This window comes from Oncorhynchus masou, unplaced genomic scaffold (genome assembly GCF_036934945.1).
Source record: "Oncorhynchus masou masou isolate Uvic2021 unplaced genomic scaffold, UVic_Omas_1.1 unplaced_scaffold_966, whole genome shotgun sequence".
Classification (NCBI taxonomy): domain Eukaryota; kingdom Metazoa; phylum Chordata; class Actinopteri; order Salmoniformes; family Salmonidae; genus Oncorhynchus; species Oncorhynchus masou.
The window spans coordinates 148740-173309 of record NW_027016163.1 but is presented as its reverse complement, the minus strand read 5'-3'; the positions used below and the strand labels follow the sequence as shown (position 1 = coordinate 173309).

Below are 24570 nucleotides of genomic sequence, written 5' to 3'. Positions count from 1 at the left end.
CTACCCCAGTGTCCTGTTGGTCTCTACCCAGTGTCCTGCTGGTCTCTACCCCAGTGTCCTGTTGGTCTCTACCCCAGTGTCCTTCTGGTCTCTACCCCAGTGTCCTTTGGTCTCTACCCCAGTGTCCTGTCTGGTCTCTACCCCAGTGTCCTGTCTCTGGTCTCTACCCCAGTGTCCTGTCTAGTCTCTACCCCAGTGTCCTTCTGGTCTCTACCCCAGTGTCCTGTTGGTCTCTACCCCAGTGTCCTGTTGGTCTCTATCCCAGTGTCCTGCTGGTCTCTACCCCAGTGTCCTCCTGGTCTCTACCCCAGTGTCCTCCCTGGTCTCTACCCCAGTGTCCTTCTGGTCTCTATCCCAGTGTCCTGCTGGTCTCTACCCCAGTGTCCTCTGGTCTCTATCCCAGTGTCCTCCTGGTCTCTACCCCAGTGTCCTGTTGGTCTCTACCCCAGTGTCCTGCTGGTCTCTACCCCAGTGTCCTCCTGGTCTCTACCCCAGTGTCCTGCTGGTCTCTACCCCAGTGTCCTCCTGGTCTCTACCCAGTGTCCTGTTGGTCTCTACCAGTCCAGTGTCATCCTGGTCTCTACCCCAGTGTCCTGTTGGTCTCTACCCCAGTGTCCTTGGTCTCTACCCCAGTGTCCTGCTGGTCTCTACCCCAGTGTCTGGTCCTGGTCTCTCTCCCCAGTGTCCTGTTGGTCTCCTGGTACCCCAGTGTCCTCTGGTCTCTATCCCAGTGTCCTTCTGGTCTCTACCCCAGTGTCCTTCTGGTCTCTACCCCAGTGTCCTCTGGTCTCTACCCCAGTGTCCTCCTGGTCTCTACCCCAGTGTCCTCCTGGTCTCTACCCCAGTGTCCCGCTGGTCTCTACCCCAGTGTCCTGCTGGTCTCTACCCCAGTGTCCTGCTGGTCTCTACCCCAGTGTCCTCCTGTCCTGTCCTGGTCTCTACCCCAGTGTCCTGTTGGTCTCTGCCCCAGTGTCCTGCTGGTCTCTACCCCAGTGTCCTCCTGGTCTCTACCCCAGTGTCCTGCTGGTCTCTACCCCAGTGTCCTTCTGGTCTCTACCCCAGTGTCCTCCTGGTCTCTACCCCAGTGTCCTGTTGGTCTCTAGTGTCCTCTGGTCTCCCCAGTGTCCTCCTGGTCTACCCCAGTGTCCTCCTGGTCTCTACCCCAGTGTCCTTGTCTCCTCTACCCCAGTGTCCTGTTGGTCTCTACCCCAGTGTCCTCCCTGGTCTCTACCCCAGTGTCCTGTTGGTCTCTACCCCAGTGTCCTGTTGGTCTCTACCCCAGTGTCCTTCTGGTCTCTACCCCAGTGTCCTGCTGGTCTCTACCCCAGTGTCCTGTTGGTCTCTACCCCAGTGTCCTTCTGGTCTCTACCCCAGTGTCCTGCTGGTCTCTACCCCAGTGTCCTCCTGGTCTCTACCCCAGTGTCCTGCTGGTCTCTACCCCAGTGTCCTCCTGGTCTCTACCCCAGTGTCCTTCTGGTCTCTACCCCAGTGTCCTGCTGGTCTCTACCCCAGTGTCCTCCTGGTCTCTACCCCAGTGTCCTGTTGGTCTCTACCCCAGTGTCCTGTTGGTCTCTACCCCAGTGTCCTGCTGGTCTCTACCCCAGTGTCCTGCTGGTCTCTACCCCAGTGTCCTGTTGGTCTCTACCCCAGTGTCCTTCTGGTCTCTACCCCAGTGTCCTGTTGGTCTCTACCCCAGTGTCCTCCTGGTCTCTACCCCAGTGTCCTTCTGGTCTCTACCCCAGTGTCCTGTTGGTCTCTACCCCAGTGTCCTGCTGGTCTCTACCCCAGTGTCCTCATGGTCTCTACCCCAGTGTCCTGTTGGTCTCTACCCCAGTGTCCTGCTGGTCTCTACCCCAGTGTCCTGTTGGTCTCTACCCCAGTGTCCTGCTGGTCTCTACCCCAGTGTCCTCCTGTCCAGTGTCCTGGTCTCTACCCCAGTGTCCTCCTGGTCTCTACCCCAGTGTCCTGTTGGTCTCTACCCCAGTGTCCTGTTGGTCTCTACCCCAGTGTCCTCCTGGTCTCTACCCCAGTGTCCTGTTGGTCTCTACCCCAGTGTCCTTCTGGTCTCTACCCCAGTGTCCTTCTGGTCTCTACCCCAGTGTCCTCCTGGTCTCTACCCCAGTGTCCTCCTGGTCTCTACCCCAGTGTCCTGCTGGTCTCTACCCCAGTGTCCTCCTGGTCTCTACCCCAGTGTCCTCCTGGTCTCTACCCCAGTGTCCTTCTGGTCTCTACCCCAGTGTCCTGTTGGTCTCTACCCCAGTGTCCTTCTGGTCTCTACCCCAGTGTCCTGCTGGTCTCTACCCCAGTGTCCTTCTGGTCTCTACCCCAGTGTCCTGCTGGTCTCTACCCCAGTGTCCTGCTGGTCTCTACCCCAGTGTCCTGCTGGTCTCTACCCCAGTGTCCTGTTGGTCTCTACCCCAGTGTCCTGTTGGTCTCTACCCCAGTGTCCTGTTGGTCTCTACCCCAGTGTCCTGTTGGTCTCTACCCCAGTGTCCTGTTGGTCTCTACCCCAGTGTCCTGCTGGTCTCTACCCCAGTGTCCTCCTGGTCTCTACCCCAGTGTCCTGTTGGTCTCTACCCCAGTGTCCTGTTGGTCTCTACCCCAGTGTCCTGCTGGTCTCTACCCCAGTGTCCTGTTGGTCTCTACCCCAGTGTCCTGCTGGTCTCTACCCCAGTGTCCTCTGGTCTCTACCCCAGTGTCCTGTTGGTCTCTACCCCAGTGTCCTGCTGGTCTCTACCCCAGTGTCCTTCTGGTCTCTACCCCAGTGTCCTCCTGGTCTCTACCCCAGTGTCCTCCTGGTCTCTACCCCAGTGTCCTGTTGGTCTCTACCCCAGTGTCCTCCTGGTCTCTACCCCAGTGTCCTGTCTGGTCTCTACCCCAGTGTCCTGCTGGTCTCTACCCCAGTGTCCTGGTCTCTACCCCAGTGTCCCTGGTCTCTACCCCAGTGTCCTGTTGGTCTCTACCCCAGTGTCCTCCTGGTCTCTACCCCAGTGTCCTGTTGGTCTCTACCCCAGTGTCCTTCTGGTCTCTACCCCAGTGTCCTTCTGGTCTCTACCCCAGTGTCCTGCTGGTCTCTACCCCAGTGTCCTCCTGGTCTCTACCCCAGTGTCCTGTTGGTCTCTACCCCAGTGTCCTGCTGGTCTCTACCCCAGTGTCCTCCTGGTCTCTACCCCAGTGTCCTGCTGGTCTCTACCCCAGTGTCCTCCTGGTCTCTACCCCAGTGTCCTGTTGGTCTCTACCCCAGTGTCCTTCTGGTCTCTACCCCAGTGTCCTGCTGGTCTCTACCCCAGTGTCCTCCTGGTCTCTACCCCAGTGTCCTGTTGGTCTCTACCCCAGTGTCCTCCTGGTCTCTACCCCAGTGTCCTCCTGGTCTCTACCCCAGTGTCCTGCTGGTCTCTACCCCAGTGTCCTGTCTGGTCTCTACCCCAGTGTCCTTCTGGTCTCTACCCCAGTGTCCTTTGGTCTCTACCCCAGTGTCCTGCTGGTCTCTACCCCAGTGTCCTGTTGGTCTCTACCCCAGTGTCCTGCTGGTCTCTACCCCAGTGTCCTGCTGGTCTCTACCCCAGTGTCCTTGTCTGGTCTCTACCCCAGTGTCCTTCTGGTCTCTACCCCAGTGTCCTTGGTCTCTACCCCAGTGTCCTGCTGGTCTCTACCCCAGTGTCCCTGGTCTCTACCCCAGTGTCCTCCTGGTCTCTACCCCAGTGTCCTGCTGGTCTCTACCCCAGTGTCCTGCTGGTCTCTACCCCAGTGTCCTGCTGGTCTCTACCCCAGTGTCCTGCTGGTCTCTACCCCAGTGTCCTCCTGGTCTCTACCCCAGTGTCCTGCTGGTCTCTACCCCAGTGTCCTGCTGGTCTCTACCCCAGTGTCCTGCTGGTCTCTACCCCAGTGTCCTGCTGGTCTCTACCCCAGTGTCCTGCTGGTCTCTACCCCAGTGTCCTGCTGGTCTCTACCCCAGTGTCCTCTGGTCTCTACCCCAGTGTCCTTCTGGTCTCTACCCCAGTGTCCTGTTGGTCTCTACCCCAGTGTCCTCCTGGTCTCTACCCCAGTGTCCTCCTGGTCTCTACCCCAGTGTCCTCCTGGTCTCTACCCCAGTGTCCTCCTGGTCTCTACCCCAGTGTCCTTCTGGTCTCTACCCCAGTGTCCTGTTGGTCTCTACCCCAGTTTCCTGCTGGTCTCTACCCCAGTGTCCTCCTTGGTCTCTACCCCGGTGCCCTTGGTCTCTACCCCCCCAGTGTCCTCCTGGTCTCTACCCCAGTGTCCTGCTGGTCTCTACCCCAGGTCCTTGCTCGTCTCTACCCCGGTGTCCTCCTGGTCTCTACCCCAGTGTCCTGCTGGTCTCTACCCCAGTGTCCTGCTGGTCTCTACCCCAGTGTCCTTCTCGTCTCTACCCCAGTGTCCTTGTGGTCTCTACCCCAGTGTCCTTGTGGTCTCTACCCCAGTGTCCTTGGTCTCTACCCCAGTGTCCTGCTGGTCTCTACCCCAGTGTCCTGCTGGTCTCTACCCCAGTGTCCTTCTGGTCTCTACCCCAGTGTCCTCCTGGTCTCTACCCCAGTGTCCTCCTGGTCTCTACCCCGGTGTCCTCCTGGTCTCTACCCCAGTGTCCTTCTGGTCTCTACCCCAGTGTCCTTCTGGTCTCTACCCCAGTGTCCTTCTGGTCTCTACCCCAGTGTCCTTCTGGTCTCTACCCCAGTGTCCTGCTGGTCTCTACCCCAGTGTCCTTGGTCTCTACCCCAGTGTCATTGCTGGTCTCTACCCCAGTGTCCTTGTCTCTACCCCAGTGTCCTTGGTCTCTACCCCAGTGTCCTTGTGGTCTCTACCCCAGTGTCCTTGTGGTCTCTACCCCAGTGTCCTTGTGGTCTCTACCCCAGTGTCCTTGGTCTCTACCCCAGTGTCCTTGTGGTCTCTACCCCAGTGTCCTTGTCGTCTCTACCCCAGTGTCCTTGTCTGGTCTCTACCCCAGTGTCCTGCTGGTCTCTACCCCAGTTTCCTGCTGGTCTCTACCCCAGTGCCCTTGTCGTCTCTACCCCGGTGCCCTTGTCGTCTCTACCCCGGTGTCCTTGTGTCTCTACCCCGGTGTCCTTGTGGTCTCTACCCCGGTGTGTCCTACCCCGGTGTCCTTGGTCTCTACCCCGGTGTGTCTCTACCCCGGTGTCCTTCTGGTCTCAACCCCAGTGTCCTTGTCGTCTCTACCCCGGTGTCCTTGTCGTCTCTACCCCGGTGTCCTTGGTCTCTACCCCGGTGTCCTTGTCGTCTCTACCCCAGTGTCCTGCTGGTCTCTACCCCAGTGTCCTTGTCGTCTCTACCCCGGTGCCCTTGTCGTCTCTACCCCAGTGTCCTTGTCTGGTCTCTACCCCGGTGTCCTTGTCGTCTCTACCCCGGTGTCCTTGTCGTCTCTACCCCGGTGTCCTGTCGTCTCTACCCCAGTGTCCTGCTGGTCTCTACCCCGGTGCCCTTGTCCTACCCCGGTGCCCTTGGTCTCTACCCCGGTGTCCTTGTCGTCTCTACCCCGGTGTCCTGCTGGTCTCTACCCCGGTGTCCTTCTGGTCTCTACCCCAGTGTCCTTGTCGTCTCTACCCCAGTGTCCTCGTCTCTACCCCAGTGTCCTTGTGGTCTCTACCCCAGTGTCCTTGTCGTCTCTACCCCAGTGTCCTTGTCGTCTCTACCCCAGTGTCCTTGTCGTCTCTACCCCAGTGTCCTTGTCGTCTCTACCCCAGTGTCCTTGTCGTCTCTACCCCAGTGTCCTTGTCGTCTCTACCCCAGTGTCCTTGTCGTCTCTACCCCAGTGTCCTGCTGGTCTCTACCCCAGTTTCCTGCTGGTCTCTACCCCAGTTTCCTGCTGGTCTCCCCGGTGCCCTTGTCGTCTCTACCCCGGTGCCCTTGTCGTCTCTACCCCGGTGCCCTTGTGGTCTCTACCCCGGTGTCCTTCTGGTCTCTACCCCAGTGTCCTGCTGGTCTCTACCCCAGTTTCCTGCTGGTCTCTACCCCAGTGCCCTTGTCGTCTCTACCCCGGTGCCCTTGTCGTCTCTACCCCGGTGTCCTTGTCGTCTCTACCCCGGTGTCCTTGTCGTCTCTACCCCGGTGTCCTTGTGGTCTCTACCCCGGTGTCCTTCTGGTCTCTACCCCGGTGTCCTGCTGTCTCTACCCCGGTGTCCTTGTCGTCTCTACCCCCCAGTGTCTCTCCGGTGTCCTTGTCGTCTCTACCCCGGTGTCCTTGTCGTCTCTACCCCAGTGTCCTTGTCGTCTCTACCCCAGTGTCCTTGTCGTCTCTACCCCAGTGTCCTGCTGGTCTCTACCCCAGTTTCCTGCTGGTCTCTACCCCAGTGTCCTTGTCGTCTCTACCCCAGTGTCCTTGTCGTCTCTACCCCAGTGTCCTGCTGGTCTCTACCCCAGTTTCCTGCTGGTCTCTACCCCGGTGCCCTTGTCGTCTCTACCCCAGTGCCCTTGTCGTCTCTACCCCGGTGCCCTTGTCGTCTCTACCCCCCCTTGTGTCTCTACCCCGGTCCTTGTCGTCTCTACCCCGGTGCCATTGTCGTCTCTACCCCGGTGCCCTTGTCGTCTCTACCCCAGTGTCCTTCTGGTCTCTACCCCAGTGTCCTGCTGGTCTCTACCCCAGTGTCCTGCTGGTCTCTACCCCAGTGTCCTTGTCGTCTCTACCCCAGTGTCCTTGTCGTCTCTACCCCAGTGTCCTTGTCGTCTCTACCCCAGTGTCCTTGTCGTCTCTACCCCAGTGTCCTTGTCGTCTCTACCCCAGTGTCCTTGTCGTCTCTACCCCGGTGTCCTTGTCGTCTCTACCCCAGTGTCCTTGTCGTCTCTACCCCAGTGTCCTGCTGGTCTCTACCCCAGTTTCCTGCTGGTCTCTACCCCAGTTTCCTGCTGGTCTCTACCCCAGTGTCCTGCTGGTCTCTACCCCAGTGCCCTTGTCGTCTCTACCCCAGTGCCCTTGTCGTCTCTACCCCAGTGTCCTTGTCGTCTCTACCCCAGTGCCCTTGTCGTCTCTACCCCAGTGTCCTTGTCGTCTCTACCCCGGTGTCCTTGTCGTCTCTACCCCGGTGCCCTTGTCGTCTCTACCCCAGTGTCCTTGTCCTCTACCCCAGTGTCCTTGTCGTCTCTACCCCAGTGTCCTTGTCGTCTCTACCCCAGTGTCCTTGTCGTCTCTACCCCAGTGTCCTTGTCGTCTCTACCCCAGTGTCCTTGTCGTCTCTACCCCAGTGTCCTTGTCGTCTCTACCCCAGTGTCCTGCTGGTCTCTACCCCAGTGTCCTGCTGTCTCTACCCCAGTTTCCTGCTGGTCTCTACCCCAGTTTCCTGCTGGTCTCTCCAGTTTCCTGATGGTCTCTACCCCAGTTTCCTGCTGGTGTCCTTGTCGTCTCTACCCCGGTGCCCTTGTCGTCTCTACCCCGGTGCCCTTGTCGTCTCTACCCCGGTGCCCTTGTCGTCTCTACCCCGGTGTCCTTCTGGTCTCTACCCCGGTGTCCTTCTGGTCTCTACCCCAGTGTCCTGCTGGTCTCTACCCCAGTGTCCTTGTCGTCTCTACCCCAGTGTCCTTGTCGTCTCTACCCCAGTGTCCTTGTCAAACTACCCCAGTGTCCTTGTCGTCTCTACCCCAGTGCTTGTCCTCTACCCCAGTGTCCTTGTCGTCTACCCCAGTGTCCTGCTGGTCTTGGTTGGTCTCTACCCCGGTGCCCTTGTCGTCTCTTGTCCTTGTCGTCTCTACCCCGGTGTTAGTGTCTCTACCCCGGTGTTGTCGTCTCTACCCCGGTGTCCTTCCCTCACCCCGGTGTCCTTGTGTCTCTACCCCGGTGTCCCCCTACCCCGGTGTCCTTGTCGTCTCTACCCCAGTGTCCTGCTGGTCTCTACCCCAGTGCCCTTGTCGTCTCTACCCCAGTGCCCTTGTCGTCTCTACCCCAGTGTCCTTGTCGTCTCTACCCCAGTGCCCTTGGCGTCTCTAACCCAGTGCCCTTGGCGTCTCTACCCCAGTGTCCTTGTCGTCTCTACCCCAGTGTCCTTGCCGTCTCTACCCCAGTGTCCTGCTGGTCTCTACCCCAGTTTCCCGCTGGTCTCTACCCCAGTGTCCTTGTCGTCTCTACCCCAGTGTCCTTGTGTCTCTACCCCAGTGTCCTGCTGGTCTCTACCCCAGTTTCCTGCTGGTCTCTACCCCAGTTTCCTGCTGGTCTCTACCCCAGTGCCCTTTCGTCTCTACCCCGGTGCCCTTGTCGTCTCTACCCCGGTGCCCTTGTCGTCTCTACCCCGGTGTCCTTGTCGTCTCTACCCCGGTGTCCTTGTCGTCTCTACCCCGGTGTCCTTGTCGTCTCTACCCCGGTGTCCTTCGTCTACCCCGGTGTCCTTGTCGTCTCTACCCCGGTGTCCTTGTCGTCTCTACCCCAGTGTCCTTGTCGTCTCTACCCCAGTGTCCTTGTCATCTCTACCCCAGTGTCCTTGTCGTCTCTACCCCAGTGTCCTGCTGGTCTCTACCCCAGTTTCCTGCTGGTCTCTACCCCAGTGTCCTTGTCGTCTCTACCCCAGTGTCCTTGTCGTCTCTACCCCAGTGTCCTTTCGTCTCTACCCCAGTGTCCTGCTGGTCTCTACCCCAGTTTCCTGCTGGTCTCTACCCCAGTCCTTGTCGTCTCTACCCCGGTGTCCTTGTCGTCTCTACCCCGGTGCCCTTGTCGTCTCTACCCCGGTGTCCTTGTCGTCTCTACCCCAGTGTCCTTGTCGTCTCTACCCCGGTGTCCTTGTCGTCTCTACCCCGGTGTCCTTGTCGTCTCTACCCCGGTGTCCTGCTCGTCTCTACCCCGGTGTCCTTCTCGTCTCAACCCCGGTGTCCTTGTCGTCTCTACCCCGGTGTCCTTGTCGTCTCTACCCCGGTGTCCTTGTCGTCTCTACCCCAGTGTCCTGCTGGTCTCTACCCCAGTGCCCTTGTCGTCTCTCAGTGCCCTTGTCATCTCTACCCCAGTGTCCTTGTTCTCTACCCCAGTGCCCTTGGGTCTCTAAAGTAGTGAACCTTGTCCCTACCCCAGTGCCCGGTCGTCTCTACCCCAGTGCCCTTGTCTACCCCAGTGCCCTTGTCGTCTGACCCCAGTGTCCTTGTGTCTCTACAGGGTCGTCTCTACCCCAGTGTCCTTGTCTCTACCCCAGTGTCCTGCTGGTCTCTACCCTAGTGTAATGTGTTGTTTTACAGGGTCAGTCATAGTTGTATGTCCCTCCCTGGAAATCATTATGGTTAAGTGCCTTGCTCAAGGTCACATCAACAGATTTTTCAGCTTGTCCCGCCGGTATTCAAACCAGCAACCTTTCGTTAACTGGCCCAATGCTCTAACCACTTGGCTGTTGCACTTGCTCTTTGGTTGACATATTTAAAGCAGTCAGAAACATTGAAATGTCAATAGTTCGGAATGTTAGGTCAGGTTGTAAAACAAAAGTCTCATCTAGGATTCAATCTCGCAACCTCATCTAAGTCTAAGATTCAAACTAGCAAACTTGTTTATGTCCGGGATTCAAAATAGCAACCTTCCCTACGTCCGGGATTCAAACTAGCAATATTGTCTACGTCCGGGATTCAAACGAGCAACTTTCTCTACATCCGGGATTCAAACTAGCAACATTGTCTACGTCCGGGATTCAATCTAGTAACCTTGTCTATGGCCGGGATTTAAACTAGCAACCTTGTCTAAGTCCGGGATTCAAATTAGCAACCTTGTCTAAGTCCGGGATTCAAACTAGCAACCTTGTCTACGTCCGGGATTCAAACTAGCAACCTTCCCTACATCCGGGATTCAAACTAGCAACCTTGTCTACGTCCGGGATTCAAACTAGCAACATTGTCTACGTCCGGGATTCAAACAAGCAACTTTCCCTACATCCGGGATTCAAACTAGCAACCTTGTCTACGTCTGGGATTCAAACTAGCAACTTTGTCTAAGTCCGGGATTCAATCTAGCAACCTTGTCTATGGTCGGGATTCAAACTAGCAACCTTCCCTACGTCCGGGATTCAAACTAGCAACCTTCCCTACGTCCGGGATTCAAACTAGCAACCTTGTCTACGTCCGGGATTCAAACTAGCAACCTTGTCTACGTCCGGGATTCAAACTAGCAACCTTGTCTACGTCCGGGATTCAAACTAGCAACCTTCCCTACGTCCGGGATTCAAACTAGCAACCTTCCCTATGTCCGAGATTCAAACTAGCAACCTTCCCTATGTCCGGGATTCAAACTAGCAACCTTGTCTACGTCCGGGATTCAAACTAGCAACTTTCTCTACGTCCGGGATTCAAACTAGCAATATTGTCTACGTCCGGGATTCAAACGAGCAACTTTTCTACATCCGGGATTCAAACTAGCAACATTGTCTACGTCCGGGATTCAATCTAGTAACCTTGTCTAAGTCCGGGATTCAAACTAGCAACCTTGTCTAAGTCCGGGATTCAAACTAGCAACCTTGTCTAAGTCCGGGATTCAAACTAGCAACCTTCCCTACGTCCGGGATTCAAACTAGCAACCTTCCCTACATCCGGGATTCAAACTAGCAACCTTGTCTACGTCCGGGATTCAAACAAGCAACTTTCCCTACATCCGGGATTCAAACAAGCAACTTTCCCTACATCCGGGATTCAAACTAGCAACCTTGTCTACGTCTGGGATTCAAACTAGCAACCTTGTCTAAGTCGGGATTCAATCTAGCAACCTTGTCTATGGTCGGGATTCAAACTAGCAACCTTCCCTACGTCCGGGATTCAAACTAGCAACCTTCCCTACGTCCGGGATTCAAACTAGCAACCTTGTCTACGTCCGGGATTCAAACTAGCAACCTTCCCTACGTCCGGGATTCAAACTAGCAACCTTCCCTACGTCCGGGATTCAAACTAGCAACCTTGTCTATGTCCGGGATTCAAACTAGCAACCTTCCCTATGTCCGAGATTCAAACTAGCAACCTTCCCTATGTCCGAGATTCAAACTAGCAACCTTGTCTATGTCCGGGATTCAAACTAGCAACCTTCCCTACGTCCGGGATTCAAACTAGCAACCTTGTCTATGTCCGGGATTTAAACTAGCAACCTTTCTAAGTCCGGGATTCAAACTAGCAACATTGTCTAAGTCCGGGATTCAATCTAGTAACCTTGTCTATCCGGGATTAAACTAGCAACCTTGTCTGTCCGGATTCAAATTAGCAACCTTCTAAATCCGGGATTCAAACTAGCAACCTTGTCTAGAGTCCGGGATTCAAACTAGCAACCTTGTCGACGTCCGGGATTCAAACTAGCAACTTTCCCTGTCCGGGATTCAAACTAGCAACCTTGTCTACGGCGGGATTCAAACTAGCAACATTGTCTAAGTCCGGGATTCAAACAAGCAACCTTGAACCCTACATCCGGGATTCAAACTAGCAACCCCCTACGTCTGGGATTCAAACTAGCAACCTTGTCTAAGTCCGGGATTCAAACTAGCAACCTTGTCTATGGTCCGGGATTCAAACTAGCAACCACACACGTCCGGGATTCAAACTAGCAACCTTCCCTACGTCCGGGATTCAAACTAGCAACCTTCCCTACGTCCGGGATTCAAACTAGCAACCTTGTCTACGTCCGGGATTCAAACTAGCAACCTTGTCTACGTCCGGGATTCAAACTAGCAACCTTGTCTACGTCCGGGATTCAAACTAGCAACCTTGTCTACGTCCGGGATTCAAACTAGCAACCTTCCCTATGTCCGAGATTCAAACTAGCAACCTTCCCTATGTCCGAGATTCAAACTAGCAACCTTGTCTATGTCCGGGATTCAAACTAGCAACCTTCCCTACGTCCGGGATTCAAACTAGCAACCTTGTCTAAGTCCGAGATTCAAACCCATCGTGGGGTTTTAAAGGCAAATGTTTCCTCGTTCGGGAAGATCCCATTCACGGTCAAATCTGTCGGCCCAATCAGAACCTTTAAATACACCTAGAACCTAAACCTGAGATCGGATTGAATGCCAGCCGGGTGGATCGAGGGGTGTGGTCTAACAGGGTGTGTGTGTTCTCTTGGCAGGCTGGTGAAATGGATCGAGGGGTGTGTGTGTGACGACCCATTCCTGAACCCAGAGCTGATGAGGGCCAACCCCTGGGTGGAGAAAGGCAAATGTGTGATCCTCTAACGGACGGACACACACGGATCACACACACACACACACACACACACACACACACACACACAGACACACACAGACACACACACACAGAGACACACACACACACACAGACAGACACCACACACACACAGACACACAGAGACACACACACACACAGACAGAGACACACACACACTGAGAAACACACACCAAGTTATTCTGTCCTATTTATTTGTACATCCATGTCTATGGTTTTAGCTGAAAGTAGCCCCTTCCTCTGAAGCAGCATGTCCTACATTGAAAGTAGCCCCTTCCTCTGAGCAGCGTGTCCTACATTGAAAGTAGCCCCCTTCCTCTGAGCAGCGTGTCCTACATTGAGCAGCGTGTCCTACTTCCTCTGAGCAGCGTGTCCTACATTGAAAGTAGCCCCCTTCCTCTGCAGCGTGTCCTACATTGAAAGTAGCCCCCTTCCTCTGAAGCAGCAGTGTCCTACATTGAAAGTAGATCCTTGAGAGCGTGTCCTACATTGAAAGTAGCCCCCTTCCTTTGTTAAAGACTGAGATAGAAGTTTGCGTGTTAATTAAATCACACTCATTTTATTGTTAAAGACTGAGATAGAAGTTTGTTGTCAATCAGAATACACTTTTTATTGGCTTGTTTCCACTGTCAATCAGAATACACTGTTTTTATTGGCTTGTTTCCACTGTCAATCAGAATACACTGTTTTTATTGGCTTGTTTCCACTGTCAATCACAATACACTGTTTTTATTGGCTTGTTTCTACTGTCAATCAAACATAATAAAGAGGTGGTTTGACAGATTGACTCGTGGTAATTTATATACTAACATTTGAACGTGTATGAGATGGAGACGGTGTGTGTGTGTGTGTGTGTGTACGGTGTGTGTGTGTGTGTACGGTGTGTGTGTGTGTGCGGTGTGTGTGTGTACAGTGTGTATACGGTGTGTGTGTGTACGGTGTGCGTGTGTCTACGGTGTGTGTGTGTACGGTGTGTGAGTTATAGCAGTTCTCTGATGTAGATGTTGCGTCGCACGGCGTTGGACACGCCCTCGTTGAAGCGGAACCACACGTCACTGTTGCCAACCGCTGTCCCCATGGCAACCTCCACACACACCTCACCTAGTGACAGACAGAGACAGTTTACGGTTAAAACACACACAGATACATAGCCTCTACACATACATATGATCAATATTGGAATGGGAATAATAATGCATTTTATTTTGTGGTTTCTTGCTTCTAACAACATGTTCAGTCCCCTCCGTGTCTGAAGGACAAGTGGATAAACAGGTTCATGTGAAGCCCTGCATGTTTTTCTTCATAAGTCTCATGGAATGTAGACATTGAACACCGCACATTGGCTGCTACTGTAGGCTGAATGATGTAACAGCTATTTCCGTGTTAAAATATTATGGGATGCATTTTCTCAATTGTTTTTGATGGTAGGCTACTCTGGTAGAGCTACATTATGATCACATAGCCACAGTAGCCTACTTGGCCACTTAAGACTAACTTAAAGCAGGTACAGCCTCAGTGTTCACAGTAAAACTGTAACTTAAAGCAGGTACAGCCTCAGTGTTCACAGTAAAACTGTAACTTAAAGCAGGTACAGCCTCAGTGTTCACAGTAAACCTGTAACTTAAAGCAGGTACAGCCTCAGTGTTCACAGTAAAACTGTAACTTAAAGCAGGTACAGCCTCAGTGTTCACAGTAAACCTGTAACTTAAAGCAGGTACAGCCTCAGTGTTCACAGTAAAACTGTAACTTAGTGGGTACAGCCTCAGTGTTCACAGTAAAACTGTAACTTAAAGCAGGTACAGCCTCAGTGTTCACAGTAAAACTGTAACTTAGTGGGTACAGCCTCAGTGTTCACAGTAAAACTGTAACTTAGTGGGTACAGCCTCAGTGTTCACAGTAAAACTGTAACTTAGTGGGTACAGCCTCAGTGTTCACAGTAAACCTGTAACTTAGTGGGTACAGCCTCAGTGTTCACAGTAAAACTGTAACTTAAAGCAGGTACAGCCTCAGTGTTCACAGTAAAACTGTAACTTAAAGCAGGTACAGCCTCAGTGTTCACAGTAAAACTGTAACTTAAAGCAGGTACAGCCTCAGTGTTCACAGTAAAACTGTAACTTAGTGGGTACAGCCTCAGTGTTCACAGTAAACCTGTAACTTAAAGCAGGTACAGCCTCAGTGTTCACAGTAAAACTGTAACTTAAAGCAGGTACAGCCTCAGTGTTCACAGTAAAACTGTAACTTAAAGCAGGTACAGCCTCAGTGTTCACAGTAAAACTGTAACTTAGTGGGTACAGCCTCAGTGTTCACAGTAAAACTGTAACTTAAAGCAGGTACAGCCTCAGTGATCACAGTAAAACTGTAACTTAGTGGGTACAGCCTCAGTGTTCACAGTAAAACTGTAACTTAAAGTGGGTACAGCCTCAGTGTTCACAGTAAACCTGTAACTTAGTGGGTACAGCCTCAGTGTTCACAGTAAAACTGTAACTTAGTGGGTACAGCCTCAGTGTTCACAGTAAAACTGTAACTTAAAGCAGGTACAGCCTCAGTGTTCACAGTAAAACTGTAACTTAAAGCAGGTACAGCCTCAGTGTTCACAGTAAAACTGTAACTTAGTGGGTACAGCCTCAGTGTTCACAGTAAAACTGTAACTTAAAGCAGGTACAGCCTCAGTGTTCACAGTAAAACTGTAACTTAGCAGGTACAGCCTCAGTGTTCACAGTAAAACTGTAACTTAAAGCAGGTACAGCCTCAGTGTTCACAGTAAAACTGTAACTTAGCAGGTACAGCCTCAGTGTTCACAGTAAAACTGTAACTTAAAGCAGGTACAGCCTCAGTGTTCACAGTAAACCTGTAACAGCAGGTCCAGCCTCAGTGTTCACAGTAAAACTGTAACTTAGTGGGTACAGCCTCAGTGTTCACAGTAAAACTGTAACTTAGTGGGTACAGCCTCAGTGTTCACAGTAAAACTGTAACTTAGTGGGTACAGCCTCAGTGTTCACAGTAAAACTGTAACTTAAAGCAGGTACAGCCTCAGTGTTCACAGTAAAACTGTAACTTAAAGCAGGTACAGCCTCAGTGTTCACAGTAAACTCACGCTGGAAGTTGAACAGAATTTTCTCTCAAAATTTGCTCTCAATAGACCTGAAATTTGCTCACTGCCGAGAAAATGTTTGAGGGAACATTGAACAGAGTGTAGTTACCTGAATCAGAGATGCTACGTTAGATGTAATGTTACCTGAATCAGAGATGCTACGTTAGATGTAACCTGTTACCTGAGATGCTATGTTACCACTAGTGAGATGAGATGCTACAGAGTTAGATGTAATGTTACCTGTAGTGGAGATGCTACGTTAGATGTAATGTTACCTGTAGCAGAGATGCTACGTTAGATGTAATGTTACCTGAATCAGAGATGCTGAATACGTTAGATGTAATGTTACCTGTAGTGGAGATGCTACGTTAGATGTAATGTTACCTGAATAGCAGATGCTACGTTAGATGTAATGTTACCTGTAGCAGAGATGCTACGTTAGATGTAACCTGTTACCTGTAGCAGAGATGCTACGTTAGATGTAATGTTACCTGTAGCAGAGATGCTACGTTAGATGTAATGTTACCTGTAGCAGAGATGCTACGATAGATGTAATGTTACCTGTAGTGGAGATGCTACGTTAGATGTAACCTGTTACCTGTAGCAGAGATGCTACGTTAGATGTAATGTTACCTGTAGCAGAGATGCTACGTTAGATGTAATGTTACCTGTAGTGGAGATGCTACATTAGATGTAACCTGTTACCTGTAGCAGAGATGCTACGATAGATGTAATGTTACCTGTAGTAGAGATGCTACGATAGATGTAATGTTACCTGTAGTGGAGATGCTACATTAGATGTAACCTGTTACCTGAATCAGAGATGCTACGTTAGATGTAATGTTACCTGTAGTAGAGATGCTACGTTAGATGTAATGTTACCTGCAGTGGAGATGCTACGTTAGATGTAATGTTACCTGTAGTGGAGATGCTACATTAGATGTAACCTGTTACCTGTATCAGAGATGCTACGTTAGATGTAATGTTACCTGTAGTAGAGATGCTACGTTAGATGTAATGTTACCTGCAGCAGAGATGCTACTGTTAGATGTAATGTTACCTGTAGCAGAGATGCTACGATAGATGTAACCTGTGTTACCTGTAGCAGAGATGCTACGTTAGATGTAATGTTACCTGTAGTGGAGATGCTACGTTAGATGTAATGTTACCTGTAGCAGAGATGCTACGTTAGATGTAACCTGTTACCTGTAGCAGAGATGCTACGTTAGATGTAATGTTACCTGTAGCAGAGATGCTACGATTAGATGTAATGTTACCTGTAGCAGAGATGCTACGTTAGATGTAATGTTACCTGTAGCAGAGATGCTACGTTAGATGTAATGTTACCTGTAGCAGAGATGCTACGTTAGATGTAACCTGTTACCTGTAGTAGAGATGCTACGTTAGATGTAATGTTACCTGTAGCAGAGATGCTACGTTAGATGTAACCTGTTACCTGTAGTAGAGATGCTACGTTAGATGTAATGTTACCTGTAGTAGAGATGCTACGTTAGATGTAATGTTACCTGTAGCAGAGATGCTACGTTAGATGTAACCTGTTACCTGTAGTGGAGATGCTACGTTAGATGTAATGTTACCTGTAGTAGAGATGCTACGTTAGATGTAATGTTACCTGTAGCAGAGATGCTACGTTAGATTAACCTGATGTAACCTGTTACCTGTAATCAGAGATGCTGCTAACGTTAGATGTAATGTTACCTGTAGTAGAGATGCTACGTTAGATGTAATGTTACCCTGCAGAGATGCTACGTTAGATGTAACCTGTTACCTGCAGTGGAGATGCTACATTAGATGTAACCTCAGAGTCTAATTACTGGTTTAGTCTAATGAATCTGTCATTAACCAGAGATGCATTACCTGGTTTAGATGTAATGTTACCTGTAGCAGAGATGCTAACCGTTAGATGTAATGTTACCTGTAGCAGAGATGTCATTAACGTTAGATGTAATGTTACCTGTAGTGGACACCACCTGTGGTTTCTCCTAACCTGTAGTCTAATAGACCATCTGTCATTAACCTGGCCAAAGAAATCCACCTCTGGCTGCAACACAGACAACATTTAGGTAATTTAGCAGCGTCCTGATCCAGAGCCACTAATACTGTCCTGGTTTCAGAGTCTAATACACACCATCTGCCATTAACCTGGTTTCAGAGTTACACACCATCTGTCATTCAGAGTCTAATACACACCATCTGTCATTAACCTGGTTTCAGTCTAATACACACCATCTGTCATTAACCTGGTTTCAGAGTCTAATACACACCATCTGTCATTAACCTGGTTTCAGAGTCTAATACACACCATCTGTCATTAACCTGGTTTCAGTCTAATACACACCATCTGTCATTAACCTGGTTTAGTCTAATACACACCATCTGTCACCATCTGTCATTAACCTGGTTTCAGTCTAATACACACCATCTGTCATTAACCTGGTTTCAGTCTAATACACACCATCTGTCATTAACCTGGTTTCAGAGTCTAATACACACCATCTGTCATTAACCTGGTTTCAGTCTAATACACACCATCTGTCATTAACCTGGTTTAACCTGGTTTCAGAGTCTAATACACACCATCTGTCATTAACCTGGTTTCAGTCTAATACACACCATCTGTCATTAACCTGGTTTAGTCTAATACACACCATCTGTCATTAACCTGGTTTCAGAGTCTAATACACACCATCTGTCATTAACCTGGTTTCAGAGTCTAATACACACCATCTGTCATTAAGTCTAATACACACCATCTGTCATTAACCTGGTTTCAGTCTAATACACACCATCTGTCATTAACCTGGTTTCAGAGTCTAATACACACCATCTGTCATTAACCTGGTTTCAGAGTCTAATACACACCATCTGTCATTAACCTGGTTTCAGAGTCTAATACACACCATCTGTCATTAACCATCTGTCATTAACCTGGTTTCAGAGTCTAATACACACCATCTGTCATTCTGTCATTAACCTGGTTTCAGTCTAATACACACCATCTGTCATTAACCTGGTTTCAGAGTCTAATACACACCATCTGTCATTAACCTGGTTTCAGTCTAATACACACCATCTGTCATTAACCTGGTTTCAGTCTAATACACACCATCTGTCATTAACCTGGTTTCAGTCTAATACACACCATCTGTCATTAACCTGGTTTACACACCATCTGTCATTAACCTGGTTTCAGTCTAATACACACCATCTGTCATTAACCTGGTTTCAGTCTAATACACACCATCTGTCATTAACCTGGTTTCAGTCTAATACACACCATCTGTCATTAACCTGGTTTCAGTCTAATACACACCATCTGTCATTAACCTGGTTTCAGAGTCTAATACACACCATCTGTCATTAACCTGGTTTCAGTCTAATACACACCATCTGTCATTAACCTGGTTTCAGTCTAATACACACCATCTGTCATTAACCTGGTTTCAGTCTAATACACACAATCTGTCATTAACCTGGTTTCAGAGTCTAATACACACCATCTGTCATTAACCTGGTTTCAGAGTCTAATACACACCATCTGTCATTAACCTGGTTTCAGAGTCTAATACACACCATCTGTCATTAACCTGGTTTCAGAGTCTAATACACACCATCTGTCATTAACCTGGTTTCAGAGTCTAATACACACCATCTGTCATTAACCTGGTTTCAGAGTCTAATACACACCATCTGTCATTAACCTGGTTTCAGAGTCTAATACACACCATCTGTCATTAACCTGGTTTCAGTCTAATACACACCATCTGTCATTAACCTGGTTTCAGTCTAATACACACCATCTGTCATTAACCTGGTTTCAGAGTCTAATACACACCATCTGTCATTAACCTGGTTTCAGTCTAATACACACCATCTGTCATTAACCTGGTTTCAGTCTAATACACCATCTGTCATTAACCTGGTTTCAGTCTAATACCATCTGTCATTAACCTGGTTTCAGAGTCTAATACACACCATCTGTCATTAACCTGGTTTCAGAGTCTAATACACACCATCTGTCATTAACCTGGTTTCAGTCTAATACACACCATCTGTCATTAACCTGGTTTCAGTCTAATACACACCATCTGTCATTAACCTGGTTTCAGAGTCTAATACACACCATCTGTCATTAACCTGGTTTCATTAACCTGGAGTCTAATACACACCATCTGTCATTAACCTGGTTTCAGTCTAATACACACCATCTGTCATTAACCTGGTTTCAGTCTAATACACACCATCTGTCATTAACCTGGTTTCAGTCTAATACACACCATCTGTCATTAACCTGGTTTCAGAGTCTAATACACACCATCTGTCATTAACCTGGTTTCAGAGTCTAATACACACCCTCTGTCATTAACCTGGTTTCAGTCTAATACACCATCTGTCATTAACCTGGTTTCAGAGTCTAATACACACCATCTGTCATTAACCTGGTTTCAGAGTCTAATACACACCATCTGTCATTAACCTGGTTTCAGAGTCTAATACACACCATCTGTCATTAACCTGGTTTCAGAGTCTAATACACACCATCTGTCATTAACCTGGTTTCAGTCTAATACACACCATCTGTCATTAACCTGGTTTCAGTCTAATACACACCATCTGTCATTAACCTGGTTTCAGAGTCTAATACACACCATCTGTCATTAACCTGGTTTCATTAAGAGTCTAATACACACCATCTGTCATTAACCTGGTTTCAGTCTAATACACACCATCTGTCATTAACCTGGTTACACACCATCTGTCATTAAGAGTCTAATACACACCATCTGTCATTAACCTGGTTTCAGAGTCTAATACACACCATCTGTCATTAACCTGGTTTCAGAGTCTAATACACACCATCTGTCATTAACCTGGTTTCAGAGTCTAATACACACCATCTGTCATTAACCTGGTTTCAGTCTAATACACACCATCTGTCATTAACCTGGTTTCAGAGTCTAATACACACCATCTGTCATTAACCTGGTTTCAGTCTAATACACACCATCTGTCATTAACCTGGTTTCAGTCTAATACACACCATCTGTCATTAACCTGGTTTGGTCTAATACACACCATCTGTCATTAACCTGGTTTCAGTCTAATACACACCATCTGTCATTAACCTGGTTTCAGAGTCTAATACACACCATCTGTCATTAACCTGTTTCAGAGTCTAATACACCATCTGTCATTAACCTTTCAGAGTCTAATACACACCATCTGTCATTAACCTGGTTTCAGTCTAATACACACCATCTGTCATTAACCTGGTTTCAGAGTCTAATACACACCATCTGTCATTAACCTGGTTTCAGTCTAATACATTAACCTGGTTTCAGTCTAATACACACCATCTGTCATTAACCTGGTTTCAGAGTCTAATACACACCATCTGTCATTAACCTGGTTTCAGAGTCTAATACACACCATCTGTCATTAACCTGGTTTCAGAGTCTAATACACACCATCTGTCATTAACCTGGTTTCAGAGTCTAATACACACCATCTGTCATTAACCTGGTTTCAGAGTCTAATACACACCATCTGTCATTAACCTGGTCTAATACACACCATCTGTCATTAAGTCTAATACACACCATCTGTCATTAACCTGGTTTCAGAGTCTAATACACACCATCTGTCATTAACCTGGTTTCAGAGTCTAATACACACCATCTGTCATTAACCTGGTTTCAGAGTCTAATACACACCATCTGTCATTAACCTGGTTTCAGTCTAATACACACCATCTGTCATTAACCTGGTTTCAGTCTAATACACACCATCTGTCATTAACCTGGTTTAAGTCTAATACACACCATCTGTCATTAACCTGGTCTAATACACACCATTGTCATTAACCTGGAGTCTAATACACACCATCTGTCATTAACCTGGTTTCAGTCTAATACACACCATCTGTCATTAACCTGGTTTCAGAGTCTAATACACACCATCTGTCATTAACCTGGTTTCAGAGTCTAATACACACCATCTGTCATTAACCTGGTTTCAGTCTAATACACACCATCTGTCATTAACCTGGTTTCAGTCTAATACACACCATCTGTCATTAACCTGGTTTCAGAGTCTAATACACACCATCTGTCATTAACCTGGTTTCAGAGTCTAATACACACCATCTGTCATTAACCTGGTTTCAGTCTAATACACACCAGTCATTAACCTGGTTTACACACCATCTGTCATTAACCTGGTTTCAGAGTCTAATACACACCATCTGTCATTAACCTGGTTTCAGAGTCTAATACACACCATCTGTCATTAACCTGGTTTCAGTCTAATACACACCATCTGTCATTAACCTGGTTTCAGTCTAATACACACCATCATAACCTGGTTTCATTAACATCTGTCATTAACCTGGTTTTCAGTCTAATACACACCATCTGTCATTAACCTGGTTTCAGAGTCTAATACACACCATCTGTCATTAACCTGGTTTGGTTTCAGAGTCTAATACACACCATCTGTCATTAACCTGGTTTCAGAGTCTAATACACACCATCTGTCATTAACCTGGTTTCAGAGTCTAATACACACCATCTGTCATTAACCTGGTTTCAGAGTCTAATACACACCATCTGTCATTAACCTGGTTTCAGAGTCTAATACACACCATCTGTCATTAACCTGGTTTCAGAGTCTAATACACACCATCTGTCATTAACCTGGTTTCAGTCTAATACACACCATCTGTCATTAACCTGGTTTCAGTCTAATACACACCATCTGTCATTAACCTGGTTTCAGAGTCTAATACACACCATCTGTCATTAACCTGGTTTCAGAGTCATACACACCTGTCATTAACCTGGTTTCAGTCTAATACACACCATCTGTCATTAACCTGGTTTCAGTCTAATACACACCATCTGTCATTAACCTGGTTTCAGTCTAATACACACCATCTGTCATTAACCTGGTTTCTAATACACACCAGTCATTAACCTGGTTTCAGTCTAATACACACCATCTGTCATTAACCTGGTTTCAGAGTCTAATACACACCATCTGTCATTAACCTGGTTTCAGAGTCTAATACACACCATCTGTCATTAACCTGGTTTCAGTCTAATACACACCATCTGTCATTAACCTGGTTTCAGAGTCTAATACACACCATCTGTCATTAACCTGGTTTCAGAGTCTAATAGTCTAATACACACCATCTGTCATTAACCTGGTTTTCAGTCTAATACACACCATCTGTCATTAACCTGGTTTCAGTCTAATACACACCATCTGTCATTAACCTGGAGTCTAATACACACCATCTGTCATTAACCTGGTTTCAGAGTCTAATACACACCATCTGTCATTAACCTGGTTTCAGAGTCTAATACACACCATCTGTCATTAACCTGGTTTCAGAGTCTAATACACACCATCTGTCATTAACCTGGTCATTAACCTTTCAGAGTCTAATACACACCATCTGTCATTAACCTGGTTTCAGTCTAATACACACCATCTGTCATTAACCTGGTTTCAGAGTCTAATACACACCATCTGTCATTAACCTGGTTTCAGTCTAATACACACCATCTGTCATTAACCTGGTTTCAGAGTCTAATACACACCATCTGTCATTAACCTGGTTTCAGTCTAATACACACCATCTGTCATTAACCTGGTTTCAGAGTCTAATACACACCATCTGTCATTAACCTGGAGTCTAATACACACCATCTGTCATTAACCTGGTTTCAGTCTAATACACACCATCTGTCATTAACCTGGTTTCAGAGTCTAATACACACCATCTGTCATTAACCTGGTTTCAGAGTCTAATACACACCATCTGTCATTAACCTGGTTTCAGTCTTACACACCATCTGTCATTAACCTGGAGTCTAATACACACCATCTGTCATTAACCTGGTTTCAGAGTCTAATACACACCATCTGTCATTAACCTGGTTTCAGTCTAATACACACCATCTGTCATTAACCTGGTTTCAGAGTCTAATACACACCATCTGTCATTAACCTGGTTTCAGAGTCTAATACACACCATCTGTCATTAACCTGGTTTCAGTCTAATACACACCATCTGTCATTAACCTGGTTTCAGAGTCTAATACACACCATCTGTCATTAACCTGGTTTCAGAGTCTAATACACACCATCTGTCATTAACCTGGTTTCAGAGTCTAATACACACCATCTGTCATTAACCTGGTTTCAGTCTAATACACACCATCTGTCATTAACCTGGTTTCAGAGTCTAATACACACCATCTGTCATTAACCTGGTTTCAGAGTCTAATACACACCATCTGTCATTAACCTGGTTTCAGTCTAATACACACCATCTGTCATTAACCTGGTTTCAATACACACCATCTGTCATTAACCTGGTTTCAGAGTCTAATACACACCATCTGTCATTAACCTGGTTTCAGAGTCTAATACACACCATCTGTCATTAACCTGGTTTCAGAGTCTAATACACACCATCTGTCATTAACCTGGTTTCAGAGTCTAATACACACCATCTGTCATTAACCTGGTTTCAGAGTCTAATACACACCATCTGTCATTAACCTGGTTTCAGTCTAATACACACCATCTGTCATTAACCTGGTTTCAGAGTCTAATACACACCATCTGTCATTAACCTGGTTTCAGTCTAATACACACCATCTGTCATTAACCTGGAGTCTAATACACACCATCTGTCATTAACCTGGTTTCAGTCTAATACACACCATCTGTCAGTCTAATACACACCATCTGTCATTAACCTGGTTTCAGAGTCTAATACACACCATCTGTCATTAACCTGGTTTCAGAGTCTAATACACACCATCTGTCATTAACCTGGTTTCAGTCTAATACACACCATCTGTCATTAACCTGGTTTCAGAGTCTAATACACACCATCTGTCATTAACCTGGTTTCAGTCTAATACACACCATCTGTCATTAACCTGGTTTCAGTCTAATACACACCATCTGTCATTAACCTGGTTTCAGTCTAATACACACCATCTGTCATTAACCTGGTTTCAGAGTCTAATACACACCATCTGTCATTAACCTGGTTTCAGTCTAATACACACCATCTGTCATTAACCTGGTTTCAGTCTAATACACACCATCTGTCATTAACCTGGTTTCAGAGTCTAATACACACCATCTGTCATTAACCTGGTTTCAGAGTCTAATACACACCATCTGTCATTAACCTGGTTTCATTAACCTGGTTTCAGAGTCTAATACACACCATCTGTCATTAACCTGGTTTCAGTCTAATACACACCATCTGTCATTAACCTGGTTTCAGAGTC

General features: G+C 48.1%; 1 protein-coding gene and 1 pseudogene across 1 annotated transcript in view; one reads left to right on the top strand and one right to left on the bottom strand.

Annotated features, from left to right (window-relative positions):
- Positions 1 to 9072, top strand: part of LOC135538450 (chromosome transmission fidelity protein 18 homolog) — a 60325-nt pseudogene extending 51253 nt beyond the window's left edge.
- Positions 1 to 24570, bottom strand: part of LOC135538451 (chromosome transmission fidelity protein 18 homolog) — a 178396-nt gene that overhangs the window by 83651 nt on the left and 70175 nt on the right.